This window comes from Hipposideros armiger, unplaced genomic scaffold, assembly GCF_001890085.2.
Source record: "Hipposideros armiger isolate ML-2016 unplaced genomic scaffold, ASM189008v1 scaffold_567, whole genome shotgun sequence".
NCBI lineage: Eukaryota > Metazoa > Chordata > Mammalia > Chiroptera > Hipposideridae > Hipposideros > Hipposideros armiger.
In genome coordinates this window covers 591,605-606,628 of record NW_017731917.1, presented here as the reverse complement: position 1 = coordinate 606,628, position 15,024 = coordinate 591,605, and positions in this window count along the sequence as shown.

Genomic DNA, 15,024 nt, shown 5'->3' with positions numbered 1-15,024 from the left:
CGTGACTTACTACTTATGGGGTCACTGGTCTAGTTCTGAAGTCCAATTGGAGAAGAAAAGATAGTACGTGAAAATGCAGCCCTGTGGCTCTGAGAATATGTGAGAGAAAACATTGGGAGGGTCAGATTTATGAGTCCATGACATTTTTCTCTTGAAGCTTAGGCATGGATCCTCAAGTGGGAATGGTCTAGAAGCACGAAGAAAGACAGGCTCAGCGTTATCATTTGTCTACTATTAACACTTTGGTAAATCTACAAGAACTTTTCATAATAATGAAATGCTACTGCACTTTTAGAAATAAAACCATAACTTAAATTTATTCAGGATGTTAGTGTTCGCCAAGTGCTTTTACGTATCATATTTGATTTGACTGTTATGATCGTCAGCCCTGGGAGGTAAATGAGCCATTGTCACTCTGATTTGTTCCAGGTAAGAGGCTGGAGGCTCAGAACAGCAATGGGACGTGAACACTGCCATGTCAGTAGTGCTTAGGGCCAGAGGTAGACAGGCTGGAACCCAGAGCTACTTCTTCAAAATCNCTGGGTGTAGCAGAAAGTCATTCCCCTGGGCAATGGCTAGATGGGGACTCAGATCTTGCCACGTCAGAATCTCCTGTTTCCTGAAGGAGATTCCTTGAGAGTTTTCTACCACTTGAGGCGCAGCCACCTCTGGAGAGCCAGGGACTCACTGAGATACAGGCCCTTAGTGTAGTGTCACAGACCACCGTGAAATCCTCAGCCTTCTCTGACGCCTGCCTGGCATCTTGGGCCATAGATATTTCTACAAATTCTTCAGAACATGGTTGATGAAAATCTCATCCTTCAAGGTATCCTGCCAGCCCCTGGGAGTCTGTGTCCTGATCAGGAATGCCTGCCCCCTTATTGACCTTTTGGCCCTTGGTAGATGCAGGTGTGTGACCTGTGACCATCAGAGCCCCGGTGAGGCTGCATGCTGAGCATTCTTCCAGCCACGCATGCTCTGGCCCTGCCCCAGATCCCAGGTCTGGTCACTGAGGATGACCACAGGCTAGGCAGAGAGGCCCACCAGGCCTGCCTGATGGCAGACTCTCATTTGGGTCCCCTGCCTCGAGGCAATTCCAAGATCCCAGGGGACATGTGTGGAAGGTCCTTCGTAGGTCCAGAGCCTCTTGGTAACTGTCTTCACAGCATTTAATGAGTCCCCTCACCTGGCTCGTAAGTGGGCTTATCACAGAAGTTCACATGGCCTGGGATTCTGTTCTTTTGTTCTTCTGGAAGATTCCACCATAGCAGTGAGGAGAGGAAGCCAGGGAAGTGACTGCTCCCAAGTGTTCTAATGAGCCTGGGGCAGAGCATACATGAAGGTGATCTTACTACACAGTAGGAAGAAGAGGCGCCCCTCTCGCTTTATCTTTTCTGACCTACCCATTGTGTTACATTTAGCAGAGAGCATTTCCCTCTGTGTGTGGAGGGTCTGGACAAATCTCTGGACGTGGAGCCTGGCGTGGCATTGTGCCGTTGGCTTTTCTCTGGAGCTGAAGGCTTACCTGGGTGGGCCCTTTTTGGTCCCGCTATTCTGCTATCCCTTTTGATACTGGGGCCTTGAGCTCCCCAGCTGTGAACAGGCTTATGCCCTGGCCACTGTTTTTCACGTGGTAAGCATAGGAAAGACCCATTGTTGGTCATAATAACACGTTACATTAGTAGAGCTCTTTACAAAGTGCTCCTGTCTATGATTCTATTTAACTCTTACATTGGTACCAAGGGATAAGTATGATCCTATCTTACTGATGAGGGAACTAAGGCTCAAGAAGATGGAGTGATTTGGCCAAGGCTCTGAGACTAGAAAATGGCTAGGCTTCGATTAAAACTCAGATATTCCNGGATTATATCTGTCGGCATGTTATTATCAGTAGTAGTCAGAGAAATCTAATATAAATTTACTGTAATAACATAAAGGGTGCCAGTCTTTTGGGCCTAAGTCATCTCTCATTGGGAGAGAAAGCTGGCGATGTGGTAAATGTATGGAAGGACTCATTTTGGAATTATGCGAAAACGTGGCAGTTGACAGTATACATATCCCAGTGAAGTCGTGTGAAAACATCCAGTTTTGTTTAACCACAGATTGGATATCGTATTATCTACATGTAGGATTGAAGGAAGGTGGTTTTGTAAGTTCAGCTACAAGGAAGGTAATGCCTTGCTTATGACTCTACTCCACCCCTTCCTGTGTCATGGAAGTAGGAAGAAACACTTAGGGTTTTCCTGTTCTGTCAGGGAACTGGTTATTTCTTCTAGAACGTGAAGAAGTACATGGTGGCAGAGATAAAGCAAGAGATTTGAGTTCTGCTCTCAGTTCTGCTCCTACCAAGTCCCGTGAGCTCGAGCAAGTTTCTTTACCTCGCTGGACCTAAATGTCCTTCTCTATAGAGAGAAATGAATAGACTAAATGTTCTTGAAGACCCTTTCCAGTTCTGACATTGAACTCAGTACATCAGCTTACTTGAGGTCTTGATGCAATCTTACCAGAATTAATGTGGATTTGTGACTTGTTTGCATGTGGGTAGTTATTGCTCGCACCCCTGGTTTCTTAACTTAAGGCGCAGTGAAGGAAACATACTATCCCCCCAAAAAACCAAAACTAGAAGCAACTTCTCTTTTAGAGCAATTGCTGTCAAAATGTACATAAAAGCACTCTCCCCACGCAGGGCCCTTCTGCCCACTTCATGAAGTCCTGAAGGGTTACTACTGGCTCTTGTCCCATGAAATGACATGCTGTTCAGCTGTGTGACAATTTGCAAAGACGGGAGGGAGGGTGAGGCTGTGAAGATGCTCGTACAGATGCTGACTTCACCACAGAGCAAGTGTGATGCTTCTCACGGTAATGACTTTGTTGGAAAGGTTTCCAACTCCACAATCTTTCCTACTCAAATGAAGATTCCTGGGGAAGTGCACACGAAAGGAAAATAAAACAGCATTCCAGTTCCAGGAGTTTAAACCAGCCACATACTCAGGGGGCAGATTTTGCACCGTCTTTTGGAGAAAGGGAAAGCTCTAACAACAAACAAGCTTGATGGGCTTTCAGACGGAGTTTAGTCTCATTCTTTTATGGTACCCGAGAGCTAAGTTTTGCTGTATTCTCTTGGGGCTGGTTCCAAACTGGAGGCCCATAGCAATGGAAGCAGCTCCCCCTCCTTTCTGATGAGCCCGGGTACTAAACAAGACCAGGAAAACCCCCAAGAGTTGATGGCAAAAGTGATGGGGAGTCAGGAGGATAGTTTTCTTTCTTTCTTTTTTAAGATTTTTATTGGGGAATTGGGGAAGGGGAACAGTGTTGGGGAATGGGGAAGGGGAACAGCCAAGTTGTTGTCCTTCAATCTTAGTTATGGAGAGCACAGCTAGCTCAGCACCAAGTCCAGTTACCATTCAGCCATCCATCAACAGCTCGCAGCCACTCAGCTCACGGTGCCGTGTTCAATCTTAGTTGCGGGAGGCATAGCCCACCATCCCATGCAGGAGTCGAACCGGCAACCTTGTTGTTTAGAGCACGTGCTCTCACCAGCTGAGCCATCTGCTGCCCTTTGGCAGCTCAGTGGCAGCTCAGCTTGGGCGCAGCTCACTGGTCCTTGTGGGAATCGAACCAGCGACCCTGTCGCTCAGAGCTCATGCTCTTAACCAACTGAGCCACTCGGCCGGCCCAGGAGGATATGTTTCTCTAGGAAGGTGTAGCTGATTAACGGTGTGAAATAGAGTTGGTATCATTTTAGGTTCTGCTCTTGACTCCTCAGACATATTTGCCTTCACTGGCCATGAAGAAGAATATTCCTTCTTTTCTTCGTTCTTCCCCTCCTTGGTCTGGATGTCCTTTTCTCGCCTGCTTGTTCTGGGAATCTGCTCTATCTGATTCTTCATCCGTTTACAGACAGGCCCAAGTTGAAATGAAAATCAAGCATCATCTGATCGCACAAGCCTCTCTTATTGTTCTAACTCCACATCCACTGTCCAGCTTTTTGAAACAAAATCTGTACTTGCCACATCCACTACCTCACAACGAACTCACTTCTTAACCTTTTGCAATTGCTCATAAATTCTTTACACTATCCAGAAACTGCTCTATGAAATGTGGCCAACAACTTTCTGGTTACCAAACCTAATGACCGATTCCTAAGCTATTTTGTGACCCTTCATTGTTTTTGATTTTTTTCTTTATAGCATCTGATAGGATTGACTAAATTTGCATTCTGGATTTTTTGTTGTTGTTTTCCTTCTTAGGCTTTCTCTCATAGTGTTATTTTGAGTCTTAAATCAAATGATGTATGTGAAGTGCTTAGAAACTGTTCAGATAGACTTAATAAATATTAACTGCTGCTCTTCTTTTTCTTCCTAGTTTTCATGCTACTTGCCTCTTTTTTTTCCCCTGTTGGCTTTGTTTATTCTCTGTGCTTCTTAAATACAGACTCTCTTTCTGCATCTGTGCTTAGACCTCTCTTCTCTTTGAAAACGTTCCCGGAGAGGACTTCCTATTAAACTGATGAAGTTTACGTTTTAGAACGTCTCACTTGCACAGACCACTTTCTCGGTCTGTAGGACCCTTGCTATGGGTTCACATGGCTGTATGTTTTTCTCAGATTTTCAGAGGTGAGCTATTTCGCTGCAGTTGGTTAATACCACCCCTCTTTATACCCCGCTTTGCCCTCACTCAGACGCCTGTCAGGTGGTATTGGAGTAGCTGTGGGCATTGTTGACATCCGTTGAGAAGTTGACTGGAGATCCATTTAGTTTCCATTTCGTGGGTTATATTTTTATGGTTCGCAGTCACTTCTATGTTTAAATTTTTGCTACGGGCCCCTGTGTAGAAATGGCTTTCTCCTGCCCACTGTGCCACCTCACTCAGGTGCAGGGGTTGCATCATGACAGGAATATACTCGTATGTATAAAATTTATTCATTAACTTCTAAATAAACTTCACATTCCACAGCATGGCTTTCAAGGCCTGTTATTTATATGGACCATTTTTCTTCCTTCTTCTGTACATTTGTAAACCTTACACATTATTCAAAGGCCATAATTCATCGAATGGGATGTGTCTTCTCCATCCACATAGATACTCCCTTTGTCCTTAGGCAAGTGCCTTGTGTTGTACTTAGTTCTGTAGCTGTTTAACTATCTACATCTGATTGAGGGCCATGTCAGGCCAGGGTGTGTGCTTACCCATGTAGCATCTCTCAGAGCAGCCGACCCCTATCTTATCTGGCTGGTCCATGATACATTTTTATCACTTGATAGAATGAATGGATTGTGACAGTATTAGAAGGGATCCTGGACATGGCGCCGTCTTTACCTCCCTCTTTTCGCGAGGGGTCTTTCAAGCACAATGCAAGATCAAACGCATAAAGACATTTTTGCAAACTCTTAAAACTCCTAACCGTGCAGGGTATTATTATTATCTGTCACCCTGGTAACTATTCAAATTAGTGCCAATTAACTTTTGGCGGCACGCTGAAGATTCCTTATCATCTGCGTTAGTTTGTCAGATGAGGTAATGCACTTTTTCTGGGTACAGTTGTCACTGAAGGGATTGGCAGCGTTTCATAGTTGTAAACAAAACTGTCTCGTGTGTGGGACCATGGCAAAGAGGGAGTGGGATGCCAGAAGCTCTGTGAAAACACTTAAATCCATTTCAGCAAGAAGGAATTGTGATCTGGTAAATAAATTAGTGTTCTGCTCTGTTCCCCAGTTCCTCTGCTAATGAGGGGGCCCCAGAGGCTCCTGGTCCTGGGTTATAAACCCCTGATATCCAGTCAAGTTCAGCCGAAAGCTCCTTTTCTCTAGGGATCTTTGTTTAAAAACAATTCTTTAAGTAAATATATGAGTATTTATCAAATGAAAAAGATTTCAAATATACGAAAATGCATAGAGAATGATATAACAAACCCACCACCCATGTGTAAAAATGCTAGCTTTTGGTCTTAACCTGCTCTGGGCATTCTCTTAATGTTTTAATGGAAAACATTTCAAAGACAGTTGAATCTTTCTTTCCCCTTCCAACCCCTTTCCTGACCCCTCCTCAAACATAACTATTCTTCCACGGATCTTTAACTTGGTTAATCTTTCAGTCCAGTTAAGTTTTGAGGGCAGTTTCTACTTCAAAACTGGGGATCCACCTTGTTTCTATTATTCAAAATCCACTTTCGAGCCCATTAAATGGGAGTGTTCTCTTGTGTCATTTTAAATCAACCTCCAGGTAAGCGGAGGACATCACTTCTGGGTGTTTCGGCTGAGATCACGTGTGAGAATGCGAGGACAGTTCCAGGGTAACACCCATCACCACGTTCCTGGAATTCTGGGAAGAGAGGGCAGGAGGTGGTATGGCCTTGCCTTTGAAATATGAAAGTTTGGTGACACCTAGGACATTTTGGACATGGCAGGCATGGAGCATATCAACAGACTATCGAAATGCAGATTAACCCAATTCAATAATAGTTTTTGGGAAATGACAATGTGAGAGGTATGGGAGAAAGGAAGATGGAATAACCTATGTAAGCATATGTTATACACATATGTCTTATTTGCATGTATACCTGCCTCATCCAAACTTGAACTGTCTTTTTAAAATACATGCAGTGGAACAAAGAAAGAACAGCAAGGCGAGGAAATGAAGATGAAGCGAAGATGAGGATTAGAATCATAGATTCAAATCTAAGGGCAGATCAGCACATCAAATACAGGCCGTTAGGTATGATGTTCTCTCCAGAAGTGGCCTACAGATTTGGTCATGAGCTTCTAGACAGTGAAAGAAGGTAAAGGCACCAGTGACACAATTTAGGGCCTGAAAGATAAAGCAAACCGTTGTCCAAGGGAGAATGCCTATTTCGAGCACAGATGCCTGAGAGCCATTTTCCTGAGAATGTGGTCCTCACCTTTGACGGGATGGAGAGGGGAACCGACCAGGACATCCTAGCAACGTGTATGATGCTCTGGAATGGTGTGGACCATGTGCAGGGAGCACAGCTGAGGGACGGAGTGGTCATGTGCATCAGGAATGCCTGGTAACTAAGGGTTATTAATGCTAGTAATGCTGCCAATGCTGTTGCGATGGTTAATTGTATATGTGAACTTGATGGGCCACCGGTGTACGGCTATTTGGTCAAACATTATTTAGGTGTGTCTGAGAGGGTGTTTTGGGGTGAGATTCGCATTTGAATTAGTAGACTGAGTAAAGCAGGTTGCTCTTCTCAGAGTGGGTGGGCCTCATCCAATCAGTTGAAGACCTGACTAGAACAAAATGCTGACACTCCTATGAGTAAGAAGGAAGTCCCTCTGCTTGACTGTCTTTGACCTGGGACTTGTTTTTTTTTTCTTCTTCTTCTGTCTTCAGACTAAAAATAAAACATTGACATTACCTGGGTCTTGAGCCTGTGGGCCTTCATACTAGATCTACACTGTTGGCTCTGCTGGGTCTCCAGCTTACCAACTCAACCTATAAATCTTGAGACGTGTCAGCTTCTGTAATCACATGCACTAATTCCTTGTAACGAATCTCTTTTATAAGAGATTATGAATCTTAAGTATACGTGTGTACCTTATTGGTTCTTTTTCTCTGTAGAAACCTAATACAGACATTCTATATGCAAAGAGAGAGCATGGGCCTTCGGGCACTAATTGTAAAATTTCTTTGGGTTCATAGGCTTTCTAACGGATATCATTGAATAGTGGGAGGATTTCATACTCTCTCACCGATCAGCCTTAAGTATTCTTATAATAATGACAATATCAGTAGTAACGGTTATGGCATACTTCTATGCACTGTACACCTATTAGCTCGCTGAAGCCTCAGAACAATATTCTAAGGTAATTGAGGCACTCAGGGGTCAGGGAACTTGTCCAAGGTGACACAACTAGGAAATGAATGTAGCGTTTCTAGGGCCCTAATCTGAATAAGGCCGATCTTCCATTTACTCTTGGTGGTGGAAACAGGTGAGATCGTGTTATGGAAGCAGATAGCATGTCTTCTGCACTCGGAGGCTTGCCTGTCTCTGGGCAGGAAGGCACAGACGTGAGTGGCATAGGCTGTTGGTTTACGTGGTTGTGGGTGACGGCAGCACCCCAGAATAGCGGTGAGAGAAAGCTGTCAGATCTGGGTGGGATGACGCCTGGAGGAACTGCTGGGATGTGTGGGAAAGTGTGCGGCAGAGCAAGTGAGAAGCGGCGACAGGAGCCACTCATGTTCCCAGGGCCACTTGCAATTTAGAAAACACTTCCTGGGGTCATGTGTAGGCTGCAAGGGTCAGAGCAGGGGCTGAAATTGAAGTCATTTGACACTAAATGCTGTGCTTTCCTCACTACACCTCGCTCCCTCACCAGATCCACCTGTACGTCAGGAATCCCTGTTGAGGGCCCTGTCTTAAATGCCATCATGAAGCTGAGGCAGGAGGAAAGCAATGGGGTAGGAGAGCACACTTCGAGCTTCTTGAAAAGCAGACGCAGGATGGGGGATGCTAGACAGGCCTCTCCTTGTTTGGGAGTCATTCTCACTGCCTGATATTTTCTTTTTGATGGTCCACTTCCCTTGATCCTAACCTCAGTTCAGAAAGGGCACGTGTGACTGTAAGGCCAGTCACTGTGGTAGGATGGTCCACATTGGGTCTGGAATGTACTTCTCACAGCCATGAATGTGTAGGTCTGTGCCTAATAAGGCTGCGGCTGAGGCTGAGGCTGGTCACCCTTGTTTGCATCCCCTCCTTTCAACAATTTTCTTTCCATCAGCCCTTTGGGGGAGCTAGCCCTTGTCTGCTCTTTCTGGAAATCACCCCCTAAGTCAGAATCAGCCAAGCGGGATGGGGGCGAGGTTACAGGTACATCAGATTGAGAGCCTCCTGGGGTGGGTGCTGGGGTGGGTGCTGGGGGTAGAGAGAGCCCCGACTCTGCCCGCACAGCTAGGCCTACCTCCAGAGTGGAGAAGGCTGTCAGGGGACAGTGGGCAGTGGGATGGGAGGATCCTAATGAACCACTTCCTGGCCTGTCACTTCTGTCACCTCCCTTCCCACCAGGTAAATGTTGCTTAGACACCCAGCTTCTGATTAAAGCTACATGATGGAACTTGTACCATGGATGCAACTGATGGCCCGTGTCAGGTTGTTGGAGTTAAAAAATATATTTTAATTTGTTCAGCTCTCTGGGGAAATTATCTGAGCCTACATGTGTGATAATCAACTTTCGCAAAAACCTGAAATTACTCGAGCCACGAAATGAGATTTTTAATCTACATAAATACAGAAGTCTTTGGCTCCCCCACCTTTTTTTTTTNGTTTGTTAACACAAGAGCAGCATCCAAGATACCATTTTCCTAAAGAAAATTGATATCTATTGCCCATGTCCTCACACAGCTACCCAAGGCAGAATTAATCATTTCCTCATCGGTATACCCATAGCAATTTTTACATACATCAAGTTGAACCATATGAAATTGCCACTGTTCACCATTTTGACCTAGAAAATGGCAGTTTCATACAGTTCCGTGTTATTTAGATTGTGTATGTATGTTTCCTGTGTACAATGGGATAGAAACATTTCATCATATATCTTTTGAATCCATGTCACTGCACAGAGTACCTGACACATAGGAGATGTTTAATAAAATGATACTAAAAGCTGAAAAGAGCTCCAAAGTTCTTCTTGGTGTCCTGTTCACTAAAGGACAAAATGTTTGTTGGGCTGATTCTCCACCTATAGAAAAGGGCCTTGAAAAAAATCAGAATAACATAAGTTAATCCATTTATTTGCAAATTTATACATCTCCACACTTCATAGATAAAGCTGTGATATGTATAGATCTCTGAAATATTTATGTTTTTTTAAATACTTGGTGGAGGTCCTTACTTATGACAACATCAAGAGTCTTATTGGAAGTCGTTCCAATTTTGGGGGGAAGAGCCTGAAGTCCAGTGGAGGGAAACTAACATTTTCACTGCAAGCAGGCTCATTTGCTGACATGCACTTAAAACCAAGACTATGCCATTGAATGCCACTTTGCCCTCAGCCCAGGAAATCATAAAGTCAAACTTACGAGTCCATTTCATCCAACCCCCTGATTCTGGGAATATGAGCTTCAACCTAACCCAGTGTACATTTGAGCAGCTTCCATGTGTCAGGTACAGGGCTAGCTGTAGGATGTAGACTGTGATGGGGATTTTCCAACAAGGATTTTCCAACACGGGCTTGACCGTGACCTCCTCCTCTTTTGAGGGCTACTTGGAAAGCACTGTCGCTGTTGCTGCTCCCTCGTTTATTGTCGAATGGAGAGAAAAGCGAGGGAGATGATTGTGAAAATGAAAGCAAAGTACGGTAAACTGTATTTGATTCAGGGATGGGCGGGAACACAGACCACCTCTCACTCCACTCAGAACAGTAGTTGTGTCACCATAACGATGAGACCTACCTGTCAAGGTAAGAGTGAGTATGAATTCCTGCGAGGGAAGGTGTGCTCTTGGCCGCGTGCACATTGAGAACTGGTGTGAACAGCAGTCATCAGGCAGCAGCAGTTTATCTCTTGACTTCATTTTCAGTGCCGCAAAGGTGGCCTGTTTAGAAAGCAAACAAGCTGTGAGACTATTTCGACAGAAGTATCAATAGGATGATTTATAGGTGGGCTATTTAGGGTGACTTAGCAAAGGAACAGCATTTCTGGACAGTGGTAAAATTGTTCAGCTCTCACAAAGGCAAGTGAAGTGGCCTTTTTTTTTTTTCTCCCCACCAAGGTAGTTATCCTGTTTTCAGCCCAGAGACTCAAAGGCTGTTGGATTTTTCCCAGGCTGCCGGGCACAGTGTCTGGCCATGTTCTTTTTCAAGTCCTGTGGCCTCATAATGCTCAGAAATGATGATCTTCACCAAGAGGCCAAGAAACATCTGCCTGTGTGCCAATGCATGGCGCAAGGACAGGCAGCTGGTGAGGACACCGGGCATCTGTGATGCATGACTCTCCCAGAAACTAATTCGGGACCATCTTTTGGTTTCCATAGATTTAGCAGGCATTTCTCTGTCCTAAAAATTAGATTCACATTTTGAAAAACAATCCGTGTATCTNTCCCAAGCCAGTTCTTAATCATCGCGCCACTCGGCTGGCCCTTAATAGATTTTTTTAAAAGCAGTTTTGAATTTATGGAAAAAAGTGAGCAAAAAGCATAGAGAGTTCCCATATGCACCCTCGCCCCACCCCAGCTTTCCCCGCTGTGAGCATCTTGCATTAGTGTGGGACATTTGTTATAATTGATGAGTCAATATTGATATGTTATTATTAACTGAAGTCCATAGGGTATATCAGGGGTCACCCTCGGTGTTGAACATTCTATGAGTTTGGACAAATGTGTAACGACACGTGCCCACCGCTACAGCGCCATACAGAATAATAGTTTTACTGCCCTAAAAGTCCCCTGCGCCCCACCTGGTAGGACATGTGTTTGACTTGTTTTATTTAGTCATCCCTCCACCCTCCCTAATGCTTGGCAACCGCTGAACTTGTTACTGTCTCCCTAGTTTTGTCTTTTCCAGATGTCACATAGTTGGAATCAGACAGGATCCCTCTACTACCTTTTAAACGCCAATATTTTCCCTTTTTTGTTTATATCAACAATAACAAAAATTTACTCTGATTCTTTCTGAGTTAAAATTTTTTTCATGAAGACATGTACAGAAAGAAGCTTCTTTGTTTTTTTTTTTTTTTTACCATCATCTCCTAATGCTTGTTCTTATCATTGGTTGGAACATGGTCAATAGATTTATCTCTTGGTTCAGATGTCCTTGCTTAATATAACAAACCTAACTGTCGGTATATATTAAGAATCTTACTCTTCTGAGGACAGTCAGCAAAATCTAGTGTAGCCTAACTGTGATCTACTTTCTTGTACCTATTTTACAGGAGAATTTGACCTATTGTGATTGAGAAAACTGAGGCTTTGAAAGAGGAAAAGTCTTGTCCACGTAAAGGCATTAGGTGAACAGAAAATAATGCGAGGGCTTTCTTACCCCATTTGAGATACTGCTGAGTTTAGCTGTGATTGGCCAGTGTCCCAATATAGAGACCTCGAAAGGAGACACCATGCCAGTAGCCCCACCATTCAAGCTCTGACTGTGGTGGCTGAGGCCATAGGTTTGATCTTCATATAAGTTAGTGAGTTCCCTTAAAACTCACCTTTAACTCCGGGAAGCTGAGGGTGCCCATGTGGTGCCGCTGGATTGTAAGGGGAACCAAGACACTGAATTTAGATCTCACCTCCCTCTCACCCCAAACCCAGGAATAAAACAAGTCAGACACATGTCCTACCAGATGCAGATCAAACACATGTTGTTGTTGTTGTTGTTGTTTTTTCTTAATGAAATTGAACACTAGCATTGGTTGATAGAAGCGACTGTATTCTGCAGTTTTGTGGTGGATAGAGGAACAAAGAATGCATCTAGTAACTTACGCATTTGCTTGGCATACTTGGTTGTGGGTTTTCTGTTGCCTGTGTGCTAATTGTTTACATTATTAGAGGTGTCCAGGGTGACAAAAAGATGAAGCATCATGAACATTTAAAAAACCTTCTTTCTAACAAGGACAGAGTACCTTATTAAGCAGGTAATCAAGGATCAGCTAACCAAGGGTTCATTGATGGCGAGTGCTTGCTCTTCTAGTGCTGGTGTAATAAATATGGGTGTTTATACCCTTGTCAGTTAGGTGGCAGCATAGTCTAGTGGAAAACAGCTCTGGCTTGTGGGTCAAAGTTTCTCCAATTTACTCCAAACTCATTTATTGATATCACGTTTGCGTGACCTTGGGCAAGTTACTTGATCTCTTTTGATGCCCTTTGCCAGGTCTGTAAAATGGGAACAATCATGGTGATACTTGGCCTTGACTTAAATGGGACAGTACATACGGAGAATTTTGTGCGATCAGTATACAACTTGAAGCTATTANTATCTATCTTCAAGGGCCCTGAAATAGGGGACATGCACATGGGAATTTAACACTTTTAAACAAGTTACTGTCTCTAAGAGTACAGGTTACCCTCCGCCTGATTTCCATGTTAGAACAGCACCGGACCTCTCTCCAGGGACAGACTCACTTAGAAGTAGAAGTGAGGCAAATAGCTTGTTCCTCTTCTTAGTTCATATTGCCTCCGTCATGAGAACTAAGTACTCTGAGAAGAAATCTCGGCGATCCTTAAGCATGTTAGGGTTTGACTTTAGGTCAAATCAGCAAATATTTATCAAGTACACACAAGAGTCAGGGCACTTATAAGACAAAACAAATCAATTAATCAATATCAATACTTGTCACTGGTTGGGAGGAAAAGACAATACAATGAATGGCTGACAAATACAGGTGTGAGTTCCACATAGTCTCAGCAAGATGAGGGGAGAGGAAGCTTCTGGAAAGGGAGAATTCTGCCAACACCAACCTGAGTACCCCTCAGGGGCTTGGCCAAGTACCCCGGTTGCTTCTTCAAGGGGCCCTCTTTACCTTAGGAGCTGTACAGCCTGGTAGACAGACTTGACCACTGGGACCTGCTTGACTCCTGAGCCTTTGGTCATGGGCAGTGGTGGAATTGTCTTGGAGCTGAGTATTACCATTTCCTGCTGTTGACCTTGCACAGTGGGGACATTGCTGTGACTCCTTAAGGTCACAGGGCTAAGTCAGAAAGCGACGAGCTTGAGTTTAGGAGACACCAACATACACACTGGGGTTCCAGGGTGAAAGGTCCTGAAAACTCCATAAACCATGCATAACTTAATTCCTCTGCCTGCTGGTGTGTCTGTCACTTCTGAGATTTAACATGGCCAGATGAGGTCAACATGGGCTGATGAGACCACAGCCAACCAAACAAGGTAAAGAGAAGAGGGCTTCTCAATAATAAGGGTGATTTTTACTACCTGAGATCAACCCAAAGCACAGCTGATCAGGAAGAAAAATGGTATTTTATTCCTAGAAAAAAAAGGATACTTTTGTAAATCGGAAGATAAAATCCAAATATACAGGGATATTTGGATTCTGGCTCTTTTAAGGATTTATATTAACTCGTATATGTTTCTCCTCCCGTTAAGAAGTGTCTTCAACTCAGAGGGCAAATCTATATTCATGAGGAATCATGCACAAGATAAAAGAGCTTGAGGATTCTGGCAGGGGTGGGGAAAGACAGCACAAAGTGGAGTTGACAGTAATTCTTTTATAGGAAAATGCATTCTGAGGTACCAGAAGACTCAAGGAGAGGATGACACTTTCCTTCAGAAGTTAGAAGTTCTAGCAGAACAATACTCTTCCTGCAAAACATGTGTAAAGGTCTACAGATAGGCCAGGAGAGAGATGGGGGTGGGAGGGTCCGTAGCCTGAGGAGCTGAAGATGGTGGTTGGTTCTGGAGACTGTAGGGCCCTAGCGAGGTAGGGCACTGGTAAGATCTTTTGATGCCTGGGGTTTTGATTTTAATGTGATCATCCTGCTACTAAGGAAGTTGACCCAAGGAGATACGTTCAGTATAACCTTGAGTATTCTTTCCCTTTAAGTTATAACTCCCAGGGTGTAAGCAGCAGAGAGCAACACACAAGCTATATAATAACATGCCCAGATTGAATCCACTTATTTACTAGGATCTCTGTCCTTGTGCACTCATCTGCTGGACTTTCTGACTTTGAGACTTTTTCACAGCTGTCATCATTGAGTATAAATAACAGCCTGCTGAGAGTGGGTGACAATGTGGCATTTTGCTGGGCCACTTCTTGCTCAGCATTCCTCGTGTAGTCTTCTGCCACTGGCCACGTGCCAGGCCTCACAAACAGCCGTGAAAACAACTTGGCGTAAAGTGACATTTAAAAATGATTGTTGAGCTACCTTCATGATTACATCTTTCGTGCTTGGCAAAATAATTACTATGCTTTTATTAAATCAAAAGAAAGCATTGATAAAATGGTTTTCTCTACGTGGATTACAGTCTATTCAGTGATCTCTGAGCTTCGTCTTGTGTGTGTGCATCTCACGCAATGTCCTTACTCCAAAAAATGTATCCACAAATTACT